This window comes from Perca flavescens, chromosome 8 (assembly GCF_004354835.1).
Source record: "Perca flavescens isolate YP-PL-M2 chromosome 8, PFLA_1.0, whole genome shotgun sequence".
Lineage (NCBI taxonomy): Eukaryota > Metazoa > Chordata > Actinopteri > Perciformes > Percidae > Perca > Perca flavescens.
Window position 1 is genome coordinate 9237704 of NC_041338.1, and position 21163 is coordinate 9258866.

Consider the following 21163-nt stretch of genomic DNA (forward strand, 5'->3'; position numbering starts at 1 on the left):
CATCGATTTTGATTGGCTGTGACGGGCAAACACTTTCAAATATCAATACGCAATGAAATAACTTTTTTGAGGCATGGTCTGAAGATCATCTGTGCCAAGTTTCATGAAAATCTGACCAATTTTGTGACCTGTGAAAACCCTTTAATCCAATATGGCGGAAGTTCCAACATGGCGGATATTGACATAATGGGGTGCGTTGAGTTCAGCGTCATCCAAGGATTCAAACTGTATCTCGATGTTCAAAATCGGGCATATGGTTAAAAAGTTAATCGCATGGATGCAATGCCAACATTGACCCATTGGTGGCGCTAGACTGACTGCGGTGCAGACCTTAAACTTGGTGAAATGAATTATGGGACTGTCCTGCATCAATGTGCCAAATTTCACAACTTTTTACTGTACGGTTCTATGGGCTGCCATAGACTCCCATGGCAGATGGAAGATGTGTAATAAGTAGAATCACTATGGACTAGAAAACTAGAAAATGCATTTCCTGCAGAAAAGGCGTTTGAATGCTGAATAGCTAAATTGCTAAAGCTAAACTGGATTAAAAGCTTAAATCCGTAAAAAGAAGTTGAAGTATAGTATAGAAGTATACAATAGTTAGAAAAGTGGGAATGGTTTTAATTAGTATGAATTTCATTGACAAGTTGAATAACACCACTAATGTAAAAAAGATGTGGAATAAGTTTTTTTTGAATAGCTAGGCTAAAGCTGGATTGCTGGTTGAAATGTGTAAGAAGAAGGTGAAGTTGTAGGAAATATGGAAAAGTGATAATTGTTTTAATTAATATAAATGTCTTTAAAAGTTGAATAATAGACATATTTTATGAAAGTTGTAGGTGTTACAACAGTGGCACAACAGAATATATATATATATATATATATATATATATATATATATATACACTACCAGTCAAAAGTTTGGGGTCACTTAGAAATTTCCATTCCACTCCATTCCAGACACAATACCTGCTGAGATCAGTTGTATTGTTGTTTTTTAACCAGGGCAGCAGTTTTCAGATTACATTATTTGCTTACATAATTGCAAAAGGGTTCTCGACTGTTGTAGAAAGAAGTGGCTGAAGAAACACTTGAAATTCATGCTTTTTGGTCTAAACGTCATACCCAAATTAAAAGTGGTACAGCTCCCATATACTTTGACACTCAGGGGTGTGCCTGATATCATTGGAAAGGTGATTGATGTGGGTTTGTTTGTGTATTTGAGAAGTGTTGTATTTTCTAGTTTTTGGCTTTTTATTTGCACTTTTCAAATAGAAATAAAAAAACGCACAGACATATTTGTAGAAAAGAATTCATATAAAATCCATTTTTGAGTCTTTTAGCTTCTGAATTTTTTTCTGTAGTAAGCTGAGACGTGGCTAATGCTGTGTTGTCTGTCACCTGTCAGATGTGTTTACAGCAGTGTATTTTAATAATTTTACAGATTTATAACTTGGACAGAAATAAAAAATCTCCATTCTAGCCTCTGTAACTCTGTGTCAGTAAGGCCTAGAATCACCCTGACACAACTTGAGTGTTTCCATTCCAATGATATCAGGCACACCCCTAAGTGTCAAAGTATATGGGAGCTGTACCACTTTTAATTTGGGTATGACGTTTAGACCAAAAAGCATGGAATTTCAAGCATTTCTTCAGCCACTTCTGTCTACAACAGTCGAGAACCATTTTGCAATTATGTAAGCACATAATGTAATCTGAAAACTGCTGCCCTGATTAAAAAAAACAATGCAACTGATCTCTGCTGGTATTCTGTCTGGAACGGAAATTTCTGAGTGACCCCAAACTTTTGACCGGTAGTGTATATATATATATATATATATATATATATATATATTAATGTTAATGTTCTGTTATTGTTCATATTACTGTCTGTAGTTGCAATTTGACGTTCTGGCTTACTAATCAGTGTTCATGTTTGTAAACACAGCCAAGATCCCTTTGATCTCTGTAATCAGCTAACAACCATGTCAGCTGTGTCAGACTGCCGCCATTAAAGGACACTGAGCATGACCTGTGAAAAGGAATGAGGATAAATAACATTATTGTCAATGAAAGCTCCACTGACCATCTTGTCGCTCTGAGGCAGATAATTCAAAAACTATAACTCATATCGCTTAAATGAACACATTTTCTGAAACTAGACAATAATACCTAACATATAGGTCATGTATGACAAGTAAAAATTGTGAAAGCAAGTTATAGAGAAGGGACTAAGATTACTTTCTCAAGGCTCCGCACTCAAGCGATTACATCACCCACTGTAAGTCAATATATACACACGTGCAATACACACCCATTATAAATGTAGAAAAATCCTGAAAGGAACACTAAAATGAAAGTGTTTTCACAAAAACTGTAAAAGATATCAAACTGTTGTGATATAGCCTAATAGCTGAAGTTTTTGTGAATGGTTAAAAGTTTGTTTGGCATCTTTAGGTGAAAGTATGAAGGAGGTGAAACATTTGAAGTGGAAGAGCATTTGAAGGATCTGAAGCCTGCTCTCAAAATTTATATTGTTTTTTTAAAAGCTTAATATCTTGAAAAGTATAAATGGCAGAAAAAAAGTTAAAAAGGAGCAGCAATATCCTTGCTGAACAGTTTGATAACATTTTTGTAGCTGAACGTATGCAGAAGTTAGATACGACCAAATGTACGGAATAATAAAAATAAAGAATTGAATAACAATATGAAAAATCAGCATTCACACAATTACATATATTGATACAAGATTTTGTCCATATGGACCAATTCTAATCTATGTCACATGTATTTTGCTCCTGTGTGCTGAGGCCCACAGTATATGGCTGTCTCTGTGTGACCTCCTTCTGCCACACTCTATCTCTCTCTATCTGAAAGGTGTGTCCTGGCGATTTGCAATGCAACAATAGTATGTTGTTAGTGGGCTGTCAGTGTGGTGTGTGCCTGTCAGTTTAGGTTTGGGCTGTTGTGTGGAGACATTAGAGTCTGACGGACAGCTCTAACTCCTCTCTTGGCTGGCTCTGTCTGTCTCTGGGGCTAGCTACTCTGACACAATGGAAACTTCAGCCTGTTACACAGCAGAATGAGATGGCTTGATTGTGTACTGTGTGACTGGAATGTTAGCTATTGAGCTGTAGAATGAAGCAGCTCAATTGTACACAAGACAGCTATTGAGTTGTTGGACTTTGTAACTGGAAGTCTTTAAACTTTTTTTATGTCTGTGAATCAAAAAAGGTTTTGTGTCATGCACTATGTTCCATTCATATGCCAAAATTTTGATTCCACAATGTGTCTCTTTTTTCAGTATTAGAACTGTGTTTTTTGTAGCTGGCAATATAGTATGCAGGCGTATATTTATAATTTGAGAAATCCAAGAATACAAGAAATCCCCTGGCCTTGACAGTATACCACCAGAGCTATACTTAGCCTTCTGGGACCTCCTAGGCCCACTACTTTTTGCTATGATAAATTTCTCAGTAGAGAAGGGCACTTTCTCTAGAGATGTGAATATTGCAGTCATTTCCTTACTTCTTAAGAAACACAAAGATTCAACTGAATGTGGTAACTATAGGCCCCTCAGTCTTCTGAATGCTGACATTAAAATCTATGCCAAGGTACTCTCCCGTCGCCTGCAGTTTTATATTCCATCACTGGTGCACTGTGACCAGACTGGCTTCATTAAGCCGTGCCTAGCCTCTGATAATGTCCGACGGCTGCTACATGTGATTGACGCTTCGGTGGATGTTAAAGCTCCGTTAGCTGTATTATCACTTGATGCAATGAAGGCGTTCAACCGCCTTGAATGGTCCTTTTTGTGGTCAGTTTTGGAGGTGATGGGCTTTGGAGAGGGCTTCATAAAATTAATTAAGGTGCTATATGCAAACCCCTCAGCGATGGTGCTTACAGGTAAACTCTGCTACAACCTTACTCCCGATATCGAGATCCTCTCGCCAGGGTTGTCCTTTAAGCCCAAGCCTCTTTGCGCTCTCACTCGAACCCTTGGCACAGATGATTCGACTTTCATCAGTTATAAAACTGATTACTGTTACAAGCACACAACATCATCTGGCACTTTATGCTGATGATGTTTTGGTCTTCCTTGAAGACCCACTACATTCTACCCCTCACCTTTTAACGATTTTGGACGAGTTTGGAGCGCTTTCAGGATTTAAAGTTAATTGGTCAAAATCGGCTTTACTGCCTCTGAATGACGCAGCTAAGACAACTGCTTTACCTGCGATTATTCCATCTGTAAAACAGTTTAGGTACCTAGGTATTGATATATTCCCCTTGCTGAATTGCATTGTTAAACACAATTATACTGACGTGCTGAATGCGGTTCTGGGTGACTTGGAAAGATGGGCGAGTTTGCCTAATTCGCTACAGGCTCAAATTTCCCTTGTTAAAATGAATATATTGCCCCGGATAAATTTTGTAGGTTCCATGGTCCTCTCCCCCTTCTGGTTACTGGGAGAAGCTGCATGTTTCCAAATTTATTTGGAAGGGAAAATGTCCACGTGTGAAAACTTCCACTGCTGGATGGAGCCATGATTCTACGATTCACCATGGTAACGACCACAAACAAACGTCCAGTTTTTAAAAAAAAACTCAGCAGCTGCTGCAAAAGAGAGAGAATTTGCGTGGGAGAAAATTGCTAGAGTAAATACGTATTCCTATATAGTGTATATCATACTTAATCATAAGTATAGCCTAATATTACTAGTAAAATGGTATTGAACCTATAATCTATTTCATTTAGGTGCAACGCTGCGGACTAAAGATACTACGCCTACTAATCCCATTCTTAGGCTGCAGCACCATCTTTAACAGAATTATAATCCATAATCTTTTATTTCAAAGGGTTTACATCATTCACCTGCAATACTGTGGAACTCCTTTTAAAAACGTTTAAAACACGTTTGGGATTGAGCCACACTCTTCTGACGGAGCTTTGCTACAGTGGCTTTACTAAAATGCTCCGCATCACCAATGTTGTAAAGACAAATGCCGTTTGCAAAAAAACGTAATGCGACACAAATAATCTGCTGGGATGTAAGAGCATAGAAGGGTGGCGTTAGTGATGAGGATGATAAGATTATGTAGCCAACATAACTGATCGACTGGGAAGAAAAACGATACCGCTCAAATAGGAAGTTATCTAAAAATCAAAATGTCGGGGTTTCAATATCCTCTCCCAACATATAACACCCTGCGAAGTAAAGCAGCTTCTTCATCAACGGGATCGTCGACAAAAGGAAAAGCCATGTTTTGAGAAATAAAACATTTTATAGTCTGTCTAACATGGTTAATAAACCAACATAATTTTTTTTTATTCATGCCGATAACAAACTGCACTAAAATGCGCCTGATACAGACTGAATGAATGAATGAGGAAATGAAAGAGCGCTGTGTCAGAGGGAGGAGACTGAGAGAAACTCGAGGTTTATTGAAGAAAACCTGCTGCCGACCAGGTTAGGTTCTCAGAGTCAGTTACTATGGTAACTGAGTTTTCACTAAACCTGCTTTCTGAAATACCACCCTGGTCACGCAACTGTTAGAAACACTTGTTGTTTTTGCACAGTACCTTTTGAAAAGATGCCTGGAAGTCTGGAATGTGTCTGGGGACACTAGTGGTTGCACTATGATCATTAATTGCACTTTATTATGTTGTTCTTTGCTCTATTGCACATGTTTTGTATGTCTTGTTATGACATTGATATTTTTTTTTAAGATACATTTGTTATTGTTTTCTTTTATATTTTTGAACATATAGAACAGACAAACACAAATGAACAAGAACAACAACCCTTTCCCACCCCCCACCCTCTGCGGTCTCGAGGAAAGAAACACAAACAAATAAACAAAAAACTAAAACAGGAATCACACCTTGCCTAGTCGCTTTCCTCTAATTCTTGTGAATTAATTTTTGTGAACATTAGGGGTTTCGTTAGCTGCGACTGTCCCTTCAATCCTATGTGTACAGATCGCGGCTAGTTAGCTTCATTTTCGGCGTAATTACAGTATATTTACAGTTTGAATTTCGTCACGCTACTTATATAACATCTACCTCAAGGTCTTATAAAGCTAACAATGGTGTCCGATTTCAATTTAATGAATTTTTGTGAACATTAGGCGTTTCGTTAGCGGCGACTGTCCCTTCAATCCTATGTGTAGAGATTGCGGCTAGTTAGCTTCATTTTCGGCGTAATTAGAGTATATTTACAGTTTGAATTTCGTCACGCTACTTGTATAACATCTACCTCAAGGTCTTAAAGCTAACAATGGTGTCCGATTTCAAATTAATGAATTTTTGTGAATTTCAGAGGAATTCTAAGAGGCTAGCTAGCTCTCATTGATAGAGCTCCATCCAGCCGCAGGCTCTATCAATGAGACTCGCGGACAAGACGCGTTTATTTTCTCGATTGTTTGTTTAAATAACTCAACACATTATAATTACACACATTATAAGATTAACTGGAACCTGTGGTAAGAGATTGCTAGCGTAACAAGCTCGCTGACCGCGCTCTCACTCACACACACCGGCCATTTAGCAGGAAGAGGGGAGCTGCAGACCCTGGAGCTCTGTCAGGGCAGCGGCGTTTGGTAGTCCATTAACCCCAAAAACGGTGACTTTGCGTGGGTATGGAGTGCCGTGGGCTGCCAGCTGTGATGGAGCTCCATCTACCTCACAGCAGGCCGGGGTCTGTGAAGGAAGGCAGGCCAGGCGGCGAGGCAGCAACACAGGCAGCACCGGCCGCTGAACTCCGACTGTGTGTTTAATTTGCAATTAGACATACATTTTCGTAAAACGGCCCATATTTGACCTCTACATAGTTGATATGCATAAAAAAGTCTCAGAAGTGAATTTAATGGTTAATAGCAGATGAACAATGTATACAATATCTGCGCGACCTATTCAGAAGACTAAGCTGACCTCACATCAGTTGTGTTGCCTATGTAAATGCGGTTTTGCATTCTATCATCCCTTGAAGTTCTACCATGGACTCTGTAACATTTTTTTTGTGGAAAAAATGCCTTGGTTACCTTGTTTCAAGCCATTATAGCGTGGAAAGCCTACAGGAAGGCTCGATTTCTGCCAGTTCTCATTAATATTCAACAAGCTAAGCTGTTTGAATCTGATTGGCTAACAGATAGCCGATGACAGCCTGGCTGTCAGAATCCTTTACCCAGCCCAACTGGGCGAGCTAATGTGTAGTAATGAGCTCAGGCAATATGATGTCAGACCGACCAGCTTTTGTAATTGGCCTAATTTCTCTGCTTATTTCTCAAGGAGGTAGCAGTTCATTTTCACATTCACAACATAACACAAACACATATGGACCTAACATATTTCAACAAATGCAAGTAAAAACGGTTTTGTATGGCAGGGCACCTTTAAACTGGACATTAAATATTTTATTTTGCCTCATGGCTTGGGCTAATGGTTCAAGAGAGATCGCAAATAGCATGGCGATAGGGGGCATCACTGCCGCGAGCCCCGTGCAACGGGGAATGGCTGTGAATGCAGGCCATTGGTTGAGACTATGGCCGTGGGATTCGCATATAAAGTACATACCATGTCAATGAATTTGGCTCCCAAACCAAGCCTCTCCATTACTTGCCACAAGTAGTTCCACTCTAGGCAGTCAAAATGTTATGGTTTCGGTGTTTTTGCTTGCTATTTTGTTTCCTTTCTAGTTTTCTGTATTTATCCTGTTTGCTTTATTCTGGACTGTGTATTTATGTTCCCTGTGTCTTCCTGTGTTCTCTGCTCTCCCTTGTGTTTAGTGTTGTCAAGTTTCTGTATTTAGTAGATTCCATGTCTTCTGTTAGTTGTTCCCGTTTCCTGTTTTATTTTGATAGTCTGTTTTCTGTCATGTCTAGTTCTACTTCCTGTGTTTTCCCTCCTTTGTGATTGTCCTGCCCCGCCCTGATGTGCTTCACCTGTTGTCTCACCTGTTTATGATTTGCCTGTCACCTCATGTATTTAGCCTCTGTGTTCCCTTTGTCTCTTGTCAGATCGTCTTGTGTGCTTGCCCATGTCTGGTGTTTGTTCCTTTGTGTGTTCTGTTTGCTCCTGCCGTCAGTGTTCTATTTTGTATGTTTCCAGTCCTTGTACTGCCGCCCTTTGTTATATTAAATACCTCAGTTTGTCCACCTCCTGCCTGCCTGCCTCCTCTCTGCATTTGGGTCCGAATTCCCTGCTCCCTCGTCACAGAACGATCTGACATTCATGGACCCAGCAGAGAAGCTTCTTTTTTACAAAGAAGGTGTTGGAGTTTGGCTGGACTGTGCAGTGTTTGCTCTGCTCTGAGCCAGACCGGCACCCTCCTCTCCTGGAGAAGCTCGCCATTTAGCGACAGTGGTTGGCAGAGAGACCTTGGGTGAGTCACTTTGTTCCCCAGCTGGAGGAATTCAAGCACGTGCTAGAGCGTTTTCTACAAGCCACCCCCAATGACCCACCCACCACCAGCCCGTGTCCTCCTCAGTCGGCCAACACTGTGGCTGTCGGTGCATGCTTCGTCAGCCAGCCTGCCCATTCGCCAGCTTCCCTAGAACTCTCGGCGGACTGCTCTGATGCCATCTGACCCCGAGCTGGCGTGCAGTTCTCCTGACCCAGAGCTGGCGTGCAGTTCTCCTGACCCAGAGCTGGCGTGCAGTTCTCCTGACCCCGAGCTGGCGTGCAGCTCTCCTGACCCCGAGCTGACGTGCAGTTCCTCTGTCCCTGGGCTGGCACGCAGTCCTCCTAGTCTAGTGATAAAACTGTTGCCGTTGTTGGAAGGTTTTTGGCTTCTTCTTTTACATGGAATAATCTGCGTATATTGTCTGCAGCGTGACGCTTTGGTATAAACCCTGATTGTTCAAGGTGGACTAGCTTCTCAATAAAGCGTTCTAGGTATAGTGCCAAGACTTTGGAATAGAGCTTAATTTCCGTCCCAATAAGGCTGATGGGCCTGTAGTTTGAGCACTCCGTAGGATCTTTACCCTTTTTGTGCGTGACTGAAATTAGTGCAGTGTTGGATGGTTGATGAAAGCTAGTATTTGTCATGTATTTTCAGTCTGGTTAAGTGTCCCTTTAAAGCTTAGTTACGAAACTTGCATAACACATCCTCAGGATTCATCATGTTCCCTTTTTTCAGCCCGATTAAGTGTCCTCTAAAATATAGATTGTAGACTGAGTAGGTTGGTTTAAAAAAACAGTCAAACTCGGTACAGTGTAAATACCCTTAGTCCACAGGTGTTAAGTCCTCCATGCTCTCTTTCCGGTTCCTTGCTGCGCGCGCGCGCTTCGTCTTCCTCTTCTAATTCCAGACAGAAAACACCGGGCTCCACGGCTGCAGCAAACTCTCTCCACCCGTGGATAGTTCCCAGGACAGCGCGGCAGATGAACGAGTCTGAGTTGCGTTCAGCGTGCAGTGCCAGCTTGTGTTGTATCCCTTCAGGCCAATTGCACCTGACTGCAGTACGCAGATCGGGGTTGGGCCAAATGTGGGCGGAGCTAAACGCAGTACGCAGATCTTAATTGCCAGAGTGATAGAGAAATGGCTCTGCCAATTGCTATTTGGCAATTGGGTGGAGTCAAACGTTTAGCTCCAACCATATTGAGCCACTCCTCAATCTGTGTACTGCAGTCAGGGCTTACTCCTTCAGGCAGCCGAAGCCGCTGGATCTTGAGTGTGACGCAGTCGGATTGGTCCGGCTCACATACCATGCTTTCCTGCTTCTCAGGTTCTGCCCCGATGTGTTGCTGTGACTGGGGATTTCCACCAGATGCGGAACGGCTCCGAAACGGCGGCGGAGTCATTAGGTTTCCATTAAAGTCAATGTGTGCATTTCCACCGGTTGCATTACGGCTGCATTCCGACTCCAGCACAGCTCCTGCGGTCCGCAGCCCTCCGCAGCAGATACACAGAGCTTCTATTTTTGCCGGACGCCAGAGAGCTCTGCAGCAATTCAGCACACGGCAGATAGTGCGGGACAGGAATTCGAGCACAGAAACAAAATAAATATCCGGTTAATTTTCAAAATAAAATACACCGTGCTCACGGCAGATCATATTTCCCTGCACTACACCTTGAAAACACAGCACAGAGCTGTTTCCCCTCTAGCTCAGTTTCTTGCAACCATAGCGGCCGCCGGTCACGTGCTTCTCCTGACATTGACATTTTTCAAATATTTAAATAAAGACATTCATGTTTCAAGTTAAAGTACATGGAATCTTAGAAAATCCTTTTTTTACCGTGGTATCGAAATCAGCATCGAGAATCGTGTTATTTTACTGGTATTGGCACCGACTACTGAAAACTTTGTGTGTACTGTAATGAACGACACACAGCGCAAATGACTATTACTGCATCGAGAGGCATCGTGAAATAATTTTTCTAAAAACAATAGATAGCAAAATGCCTGATAGACTATCTAGCTGTGTATAGTGTGTGGGGGCTGCATGTGTTCTTGCTGCTATAGAGATTTACACAGAGTTATAGAGATGGAGAGGGATGGTGCGTTAATGGCCGATCAGATCACAAATTAATGTAATTGGGTGATAAATAAAGTGCATCCCAGAATGATAACAATGTCTTTTCTTTCATATTCATTGCGTTTGTGTGTCCGCATGCACATTCACACACTTTGTACATTTTCTATGGTTGTTAAAACTCAAAGAAGATAATAGTTATCTTTTCATGATTTTAGACACAAGCAAACTAAAGCACACACCTACACATTCACACCTTTTCAACTCTCTGGGGCATCTAAGTTCAGACTGGCTGAACATCGAAGTGGTTGCTGAAGGTGGGAAGCCGACATGGGTCAGTAATCCCTGTCTTAGCTGAGAATCCTAACCATCCAGAAGAACAATCAGCTGTGATGATGTGTGGACAAAGCCTTAAGACAGCCCAGAGCCACCCTGCGCTCCCCCTAACTAACACAGGCCTAAGCCCGGCACAAAACAGGCAGACTGCCTGACAGAGATGCAGACAGACAAACAGACAGAGAAGACGAGGCCTGAGAGTGTTCACTGTGATGATGTAAGTACAAGCCAGAACATCTTTGTCAGAGAGGTACTTCTTTAAACTTGTCAGTGCTGCAGCACACAGCAGGAAGATATCATATTGTTTAGACAGTGGTTCCCAAAGTGGTTCCCAGGGGTTCCAGGGGGTCCCTGAGCAAAAAGAGGAATATCTTTTCTTGTCTACTATAATTCCATCTAATATAGCCGGCAATTTGTGGGTTCTAATGTTGTCTGCGAGGCCAGATGAAAACCCAAGAACAAAGAAATAGCAGAATCCATGTCATTCCTTGCTTTACAACATATATAACGTTATCAGTATTACCAGGATAACTATATAATCACTTAGATGTGTTTTGAAAAGCAAACTATATCATTGCTTAGAGTGTGTGTTCATATTAATCGGTTTTTGCTTAATCTGTTTTTGCTTATACTGATCTGTTTTTGCATTTTATGACAGAAAGAGCTTTTATTGAGAAACTGTGAAGAGTGTAGGAAAGCACCTAGACAGATAAGAAGAGCACAGGCAGAAGCTGCGGCCTTGACGGGTGCATGCAACTGTGTATGTGTGCATCTTGAAGGCGCATGTGTGGCCATACACAGCACACAAGCTGTAGAGTTCATGAAGTTCATTACTGTAACGTTATTTGTGAAGTGTTTCCTACATTACCTTAAAAGGACAAGGAAGTATATAAAGTACGTCCCTTTTGATAACTTTGGGAGGAGTAAAATGTTTTTTGTGTATAAATATGAGTGTTTTTGCCGAGTAGCTGCCTTTTTTTGGCCCTTCTTTTGGGCCCTTAAGAGCCCCCTTTTGGGTCCCTTTTGGGCTCCCTTCGGGCTCTTTTACCCGAGCGCTTTACGTGGCATCGGGATGCCATGAAGCCTTCTCCGTCTACCCTTGCACTTTCTGTTGCATTGGGAAAGATTCATTATGCCCCTCTCAGCTGTAGAGGGGTTCCCTTTTGCTCGCTGAGTGTAAGGGAGGAAGAGAAAAAGAAAAAAAGAAAAAAGACTATTTTTGAGAAGCGGCTTCGAATACCTCTGTTAAACAGAGGCCAAAAAATGCTCTTCTCTCTTATTTTGCCTTGACGCCTTTTGTTGCCGGGGAAAGATTTATTTGCCCTCTTTGACACCTGTGTTTGGGAGAGATAGGAGGAAAAGAGAAGCGGTTTTAAATACCTCTGTTAGAGCGGAGGCTTTATCTTCATTTTTAGTTTTATTTCTATTTTGTAGAGTACCACTTGCTTTTAATTTCTGCTTTTGTCACAAAATAATAAAAACCACCTGAGTCCGACTTTGGACTAGGGGACCCAACTTTTGCCAGTTCTTTATTTTCTCTGGGATCGTTTCACCCGCTGTCAAGCGGGGAGTGTTTCCCCCTTACGGGGGTTAGTGACTCCTCTTTAACCGCCCGTGGAGAGTCGCGTCCCGACGGGGATCGACTTGGACACACAGACCTCCTGTTATCTCCTAGTGGGAGTGCATTCCCCTACCCGCACAGCCTGGTCAGAGCCTCTGAGCATCCCCCTCTCTCAGTCCGGCGACCAAGGAGGGCAAGGCGGGCGTCCTTGAGAAGGAAGGGGTCTCAGTGACCCTGGGAGGATGGCTGAGACCGTAAGTACTAAAGAAAAATCATTGGTTTTAAAGATCCCCTCGGGCAGTGCTTGTCATATGGGGATAAGAGCCCGTGTTTTTGGGGACGTCTGGTGTAGTGTATATCTAACCTCTTGCCTCGCCTTCGGGTTCCCTGATCCGGGCAAGGGTCTCTCCTTAGACGGAGGGCGTGTGTGTCTCTATAAACTAATCAATCAGGGAAGCGTCAAAAGCAGATCCTTTTAGTATAGGTCAAAACATCCGCCCCGCTGACGGGCAACTGGTGTTCATCCGTACGGCAGAAGAGGGCATAAGGGCCGGGGGTTTGCTGAGGGGAAGGCAATAAAAGGGGTTGGCTCGGCCACAGCCAACCCCGTTGAGCGACGCGACGCCTCAGTAAACTGCCACACTAACCCCTTTTTTGCTCATTGCTGGAATTGAAATATAAATTGGTTTTGGAATGTGCTACTGGAAAAAGGGAAAAATATTATTGTAATTGAAATGCATTTGTGTCTAATACATGGATGTGACCATAAATCTTTGAATTTGGTCCAGTATTGAATGAGATTGCAATGACGTGCCGGCACGAACCGAGCTGCAATGTAACCTAATGGGGCAATTGTGCACCCTCGATTTTTGTCCAGTAAAAGTGATTTTTTTTTCCAACTGACAGGCTCGGATTGTAATTCAAAGTGTCTGACAAAAACATTGATCTCACAAGGTGACTTCTAGTCCGAAGACAGGTGTGGAACACCAATCGGGTAAAAGGCATTCAGGTAGTTTATTGTTTTCAAGTAGGCTACAGAAATTATAGGTTTTTGTTAAAAGATTTTCAATGTCATGGCTCAATATTTAAAGGATTTCGACAATGCGGATGAGGTCATTATAATTGGATGGCCGCCCGTTTTAATTTGAGCCAGAGTATACGGATGGAGAGTGGATGAGGAGAGAGAGAGAGATAGAGAGAGAGATATGCTGCAGCTGCGGAGTGTTTTGTGCAGTCAATAGGCTATAATACATCCATGGTTTTGTGTTATCTAAAAGACTTTCAATAAAAACAATGGTTCGTAGCCTATTTGCTCATGTCTCTTTCACAGCCCTGTTGATCACAGGGGGAAATCCTCTGACGTGGTGACACATCATTGTGTCCGAGGTATATCACAGGAAACATCAAGACCACAGATATCTGGCAGCAACAGGTCCCAATCCTAACAAAATATTGTTTGGGCATATAGGGGCACTGCACCCACGGGAGGCACTACCAATATCCCGAGCCTCGCAGCCCTCCAGCCGCTGCTTCACCCTCCACTGACCACTGCCTCTGTCTCTTGATAACTCCCTCTGTCTCTCTCTTCGCCTATACTCTGGCTCAAATGAATACATGTGGTTATCAAACTATAATGACTTATTGACACACTGCTGTATTTGGACAAAAAGGAACCTCTTGAGATCGATGATGTCAGACAATTTTAATAACAATCTCAGCCTGTCAGTAGCAAAAGAAATCCCTTTTAGTGGACAAAAATCGAGGGTGCAAAATTGCCCCATTAGGTTACATTGCAGCTCGGTTCACGCCGGCCCGTCATTGAGATCTCGCTCAATACCCCTACCCACTAATTAAGAACTGTTTTTACTGTTTTGGTCATGGGTTTTGTACACTTTCTGTAATAAAATATCTAAAGGCTAAAACCATATCAAATGGGGGAACCTACGAAAGAAAGAATGTCAGTTTAAGGGACCTTGATATGAACATTGAAATTGAAATGGGAAACACTGGTTTAGAAAGTCATGACGCCACAGTTAATAACCAATGAATTTTCTATAGCAAATATGGAGACACCAGCCTGCTTCACCTGACCGGTGTGAACCTAAAGAGAACCACGGTCAAATCTGAAGTGTTTGTTGAATTTCAACTCCATGAATTACTTTGCAAAATCATGACCTAAATCTATTGCTCTTGCTTGTTTGTTTAACTTGGCCATGATGTCTTTCATCAAATTCTCCCTACATGTGAGCACAAACGCTCAGTGGACATGGCCATACATGCATGAGCTTGTGGAAAGTATATGTGATAAAGCTCAAAGGCTTTAGGCACTTATCAGTTCCTATCACAGCATATAGCTGCATAGCTTAGAGTCACAGCTCTGACTACTTTCTGAAAACAGAGGTCTCTAAATGCTGGCACACAAACTCACCAAGATCCTAAAGTGCTTTTGTCAGTTCGCTGAAGCTGTCAGAATATGGTGCATATCCTTTATATACAAATAGAGCTGCATGGTGAGCACTACACTTGAATAACTAGCTGAAAAGTGTTTATCTCACCAGTGCAACCTGTAAGCTATGTGCTTTTTTCACATTGTAAATTATTAGCTGCCTTGTTAGTGTAACTATGTTTTAGGCGCTAGATTTTGGCAAATATTTGTTAAAGCTATAGTGTAGTTTCTGTCACCCACATGAGAGATTCTAATGACAACAACACTGTCGGTGCATCCACATGACACAAGCCTTAGGTGATCGCGCACCACCCCCACCCCTCCTCCACACACAGTGCCTTTACATGCACAGCAGTGTATGGTCTTACCCCAGTTAAGTGAATAACCGGGTTATGTCAGTTCTCCCCATATACATGAGATGGGAAGAATGGAGAGAATGACACGAGTAACTATCTCTGGTACAGTAGGTGGCGCTCTGCCACAACACTTTTTTTCCAGTTGACCTAACAGTTATGTCAAAATTACACATCACTAAATTAGTAAAATTTACCAACCTAATGTTTCATTTACACACTCTTGTCACAGCGTAGGACAGCACAGTATTTCCGCCAGATGAGTGACAAATTGTTTGGCTCAGTATAATGTTATCTGTAACCAGTGCCAGGGAGGATAAGCAAGACAACTTTGTTAGCTAACTAACATTAACGTTAGCCAGTGGCCGCAGCGGGGTAAGGTGTTTACATGGCGTTTGAGAAATCAGGGTATTATCTTAACCAGAATATAATAGTTTTTTTAAACTGCATGTAAACTCACTGACAGTTGCTAGTAGCTCAAGGAGGATTAAAAAACATGGACTTTTTCAGAAGAGGTAATTATCTTGTAACTTTTATTTCCCTGCACAAAAGTTGCCCGACAGTACAATTTTTTAAACATAGCCATACTGAGAAATACAGAGAGAGTTTTGTGGAGCTGATAAGCTTAATTGGCCTTGTATCAAATATAAAAATATAAAAAATATTTAGCAATGGCTTTAATGTAATGGATCTTCATAATTGTTAAATAGTTGCACACTATAGTTTAATGGCCTGTACACTATCACTGTATTATCCAGGATGTCTACCTGAGTAAGTGGAATTACATAGATTTTGAATTTTTTCCATGAACCAATGACTCTTCCCATGTTTTCTCACATTTGACAGTCTTCTTGATGTGTCCACTCTATGAGCAGAGAGCTGTTTCTTGCCTTTTGTGAAATGTGGGATATGAAAGGTCCTCCCTTATCAAAAACCCTAGATCTAACCCTAACCCTTAATAATGAAAATGTGGTAGTGTAACAAGTCTAACAAAGGTGTGCGAAACTACGCTCACAGAAGATGGACCCAGAAATGCACAACTCACAGGTGATTTAAACCAGCCAGGTTTATTTGAAGCAGAAAACTCACAGGCAACTGTATTCAGAACAAAAGGCAGTCAGGGTAATCCAGAAAACAGGCAGAGGTCAAAAACACAAGAAGACTGACTAGAAATAGCCTACTGGGAACTGCGAATAACGAACATACGTTGCCACAAAGGAACAAGACAATCTCGCTATAAGATAAGTAACAGGTGGGGTCAAATACACAGCTTTTGGTTAGGTTTTGGTTCCCATGGAAACATTAAGGGAACGTTAAGAAAAAAAAGTTTGGTTACCAGAACATTGCCTGAGAGGTGTGCCTTTAGGGAAGCTATAGGGAATGTTCCCCAAACTTTCTTTTTTAAAATTCCCTAACCTTTAAAAAACTTTAACAACCATGGTACCAAAAAATTTAAAAAATATATAAAAATCAGAATCAGTTTTATTGGCCATATAGACACATACTGTACAATAGAGACAGCAATATACATATAGGCACATATCAACACAATATACAAAAAATACAACTATACAAATAGTAAATAATAATATTAAAATAATATATACAAGTACACATGGAGTGGGATGTAGAGTGCAAAGTAATAGTGTGAATGTAATGTGCAAGATGCATATTGGAATGATAAAGTATGTAATGTGTAGGTGAATGGCCAAAGTGGGGATGACCCCACTTATCAGCAGTTCAGGAGAGTGATGGCAGTGGGAAAGAAGCTGTTCTTGTGTCTGGTTGTTTTTGTGTGCAGGGATCTGTAGCACCTGCCAGAGGGGAGGAGGCAGGAGGATTCAGCAGTGTAGAAGATGGCCAATAGCTCTTGTGGTAGGCCATGCTTCCACAGTTGCCGTAGGAAGTACATCCTCTGCTGAGCCTTTTTAAGGATGGTGTTGATGTTGGACTCCCACTTCAGGTCCTGGGAAATTATGGAGCCCAGAAACTTGAATGAGTCCACCTTTGACACTGGGCTGTTGGATATTGTGAGGGGGGCAGCACTGTGGGGTCCTCCGCGTCTGCTGCAGTCAGCGCAGGGAAGTTTTTCTGGGAGGCCGCTAGAGTAGAAGTCAAAATGAAGCAAAGTTACAAGTCAAATTAAAACATCTTATCAGCCAAGCTAAGCATAATACTGATGTGAACAATAAAATAACACATGCCTGTTATATATAATCTAAGGGATTATTTCTCCAACCTGGCCTGGGAATGCCTTGGGATCCCCCAGTCAGAGCTGGTTAATGTGGCTCCCCCCGTGACCCAACACCGGATAAGTGGAAGAAGATGGATGGATGGATGGATGCCTGTTATAACCCTGCAGATTGTCAGGTCCTGGAAGGCCTTCTCTGCCTTTCTGCCCCACAGGCTGTACTGTTTTAGAACATCATTGGTTGCCACTCGCTGTAGCATGTGGCGGATGGCAGTACCTCCGGTCGAACCTCCAAGGGTTGTCAGGAAAAGTTGCTGTAAAACATACAGAAATACAAATTACACATGTAGAACAAAGTGGAGAGCTTGTACAATCTCATTTTGTAAGAGAAGTCAGTTCAGTTATAATGATTTTTGAATTTATGCAATTATATAGTGTTAATCTTAGGGCAGGACTATGGTCACTTAATTACCATTTTGTTAACCGAGACTCCTGTCAAAATCATGCAGCTCGGTGACTATCGAGCAGGGCGACAGCAACATGTCATCGACTGGAGCAGAGGGAGGTGACTGGGAGCTCCTTAAGAGCATGAGCAGCTCATCCATCTTCTCCTCAAATGCATCCATCCACTGTGCCATGTGGGTAATGGTTGTTCTTATGCCTATGGAAAAATGAATGGTGTTAATTTTAGTTGTTATACATTACATACTTGCATGTGAACAACTTAAGTGAGTCTTCTTACCTCTCATTTCCGTCTCCATGGCTGAGCCACCTCCCTCTGTGTGTTTACAACAACAAAAAAAGTTAAGTAACTAATTAACTCTCAAGTTCCTTGTCATGAAATTGTATTGAATTGGAAATTGAAAAATCAAAGCCGCTGTACCTTCACCCAGGTCCCAAGATGAACTGGCAGGCCAAGCTTGTGTTACACTATTGTAACGCAAGCTTGGCCTGCCAGTTCATCTTGGGACCCGGGTGAAGGTACACCGGCTTTGAGGTGACCGGCTGGTTTCCTGTGTGGTGTGAATATGGTTTCATGAATATTGGTCAGTTCATTTATGGTAGGTTTCTTGCACATGCCATTGCACGGATTCATTTGAAAAGACCATACAATTTGTACTGATTGCAAAAAGAATTTGAATGTATACAGTCAGTGTAAACATTGTATGTGACAGGATTTCTCAGGATTTTTGCATTTAGCCCAGAGACTTTCTAATGGGGAGACACAGCATCCATAAAACTGCATGGGATTAGTTTGTAAAGCCAGTATTGCAGCTGTGTAGCCTACAGATATTCCGTCCCTTCCTTTATGCTTCCCCATTTCTTCAAATAGGAAAATAGCTTGCCGATAGCTGCCCTAAGTGCGTTCCAAGATGGCCGCCGAGCACAACAAAGGGCGTTTCTCAATCTGTGTTCTTCTATTGAATTGTGTTCTTGTGTCCCTGTGAAACGTCATCTTGTGTTGCCAAAGTACTGTCCCAATACAGAAGTTCGCATTTCACGAAAAACAGTTAAGATTCCCAGAAATGTTCTTGACACGCACATTTTACTGAGGATGCATTGGTTGGAAACTTGTATGAACTTCGCAGCACCCGTATCCCAACATTCATTTCGGCATTCAATGATGGTTGGGTTTCCGGTACATAGACAGCCCAAAAACGGGACAATTTAAAAAAAATTTGCCATCTTATTCATCACTAAATTCACTTCTGAGAACATTTTAGGCGAGAAATGAACTGTTTAGATTTCGAATATAGGCAGTCTTGCGAAAATCTTTGCCGAATTGACAATTTGCTCGAAAGTTTTCGGGGCTCCATAAAGTGACGCGGCTGCCAGCTTGCGCCGCTCGGACAGTCACACTCGGAGACCCCGCTGTAAGCCGGAGGTCTTTTAGACCGATCCCGTAAATAAGAGGCTTTTATTTTGCCGTTGACGCCGTCATAAGATTAACGGGAACCTGTGGTTAACTGTCTTTTCGGAGTTAAACTCCACAAACACACACACACACACACACAACACACACACAGCGCAGCAGGCAGAGGCAGGGGAGAAAGATATACCCGTTTCTTTTCGGGAGACTTGTTTAAATTATGCCATAGGCCTACATTAGATTTTGTATTTAGTTCATATTTTTGGTGTATTTGTTTTCTGATTTATTAGAAGTTGAGTTTCAGTCTGTATGATAATTGAACAGTTGTAACATGCTATGACATGTTATGTAGACTAAAGGGTAGACAAAAGGGGAGACACCAACCTTTATAATTTGAATTGCTAATTTCCATCTCCCTGGGCATATACAGTGCACTACAATAATATAGAAATGATAATTCAATGTGTTTTTTATTTCTAGCTGGTATTTTGGAGCCCTGCAGGTAGCCTCTGTGCTGGGAGTGTTGAGCAATAACAGCAAGAACATATTGTCTCAAACTGTTAACAGAGTTTTCTGTGCTTGTGAACTTGCGAGTTCATTCTTCCAAGAACAACCAGCAAGAACGTTCTCCCCAAGAACACAAGTCCGTTCTTTGCATTCTTGAGATTGAGAAACCCCCAAAGACTTAAACAATGCAAAGCGCAATATAGTCCATTTAAAGTGTAACTCTTGCCAAAATGCAACCTATGGCTTTTGTGAATGTAATCGAGTCAAACTTTAGTTTAAAAGCATAATTAGGACGCCACTTTTAAGATTGACCATATTATCGTTTTCTGGTCAAATGGCCTTTTGAATGGGAGTGCTATGATCGCATCAAAATCACTATTTTAAAATACTAAGAAGGCTCGACACAACATTAAACTTTGCTCAAAGTCTCACCAGGGGCTCTACACATGAACTCGAGCATTGAGAACATTGTGCACAAAGAGTTTACTAAAAAGAAAAAGGTTTGAACAACTTACTGCTTGACTGGCAAGATGGCGACAAGGGGGAAAACAACTGCTAAAGTGAGTTGTTCTTTTTGGTCAATCTGATCAAAATCAGAATATAACAAAGCCATACGAGGGAAATGGCTTAAGGTTAAACCCCAAACCCTTGCATTACAACCACAACATCATGAAACTGTGACGTATTTCACTTACTTTTTCATGGGCTCTTGAAGCCGCATAGTGTGAGTGTAAGTCATGTATCCAACATGGACGTCAAGACTGGACTTGAATCGTTCATCTTTCCCCTACTGGCATGGGGTGTAACGGTTGGATTTGTACACTGAACGGAACCACTTGTTAGAAGAAATCGTTCTATTGATAGATTCTTGTTTTAAGTAGTTTCACCTAATACAGTTAAAAAAACAAAATCAAGCACAAAAGTATTGTTTTTAGCAAAATTGATATCAGCCTAAAAATAAATATCTTCTCTTGCTATGCAGTTTATCTTACTTAGATTTTATAAGACCAATCATTTTTGAGTGAATCTAAAGTGACTGCACACCTTTTATATGCTACTTTTTCATTTTTTTTATTTTTTTTTTTGTGTGTGGTGCAAGGGTGGCTCTGTTAGAGCACCCTAAATTCCGTTGTACCTTCACAGTGCAATGACAATAAAGGCTATTCTATTCTATTATTCTATTCTTTAAAAAATTAAATGGAACTGGTTTAAATAAACATTTCAAAACCGCACTCAGAACAACCAAAAACAACCAAATGGGAAAGTTGTGTGGAGGAACAGTGCAACCACAGGTTTCAGGAGAAAGTTTCAGTTGGTTGGTTCCCTTAATGCTGAGGGAACGTGTGTGTTAGTGGGGCTGTCTGTCTCCTGAAGCAGCCACTGCTTCCCGGCACTTTGGAGCGCCTCCACCGCTTGTCT

General features: G+C 41.6%; 1 protein-coding gene and 1 long non-coding RNA gene across 4 annotated transcripts in view; one reads left to right on the plus strand and one right to left on the minus strand.

Annotated features, from left to right (window-relative positions):
• The window catches only part of LOC114560050 (spondin-1), a 290808-nt gene that overhangs the window by 109403 nt on the left and 160242 nt on the right, over positions 1–21163 (plus strand). The gene's annotated exons all lie outside the window — the stretch shown is intronic.
• On the minus strand, positions 17526–18241 carry LOC114560051 (uncharacterized). The gene is made up of 3 exons (XR_003693155.1): positions 18110–18241; positions 17840–18028; positions 17526–17681 (listed from the first exon to the last, which is right to left on the minus strand). It is a non-coding gene; the product is annotated as an uncharacterized LOC114560051 (long non-coding RNA).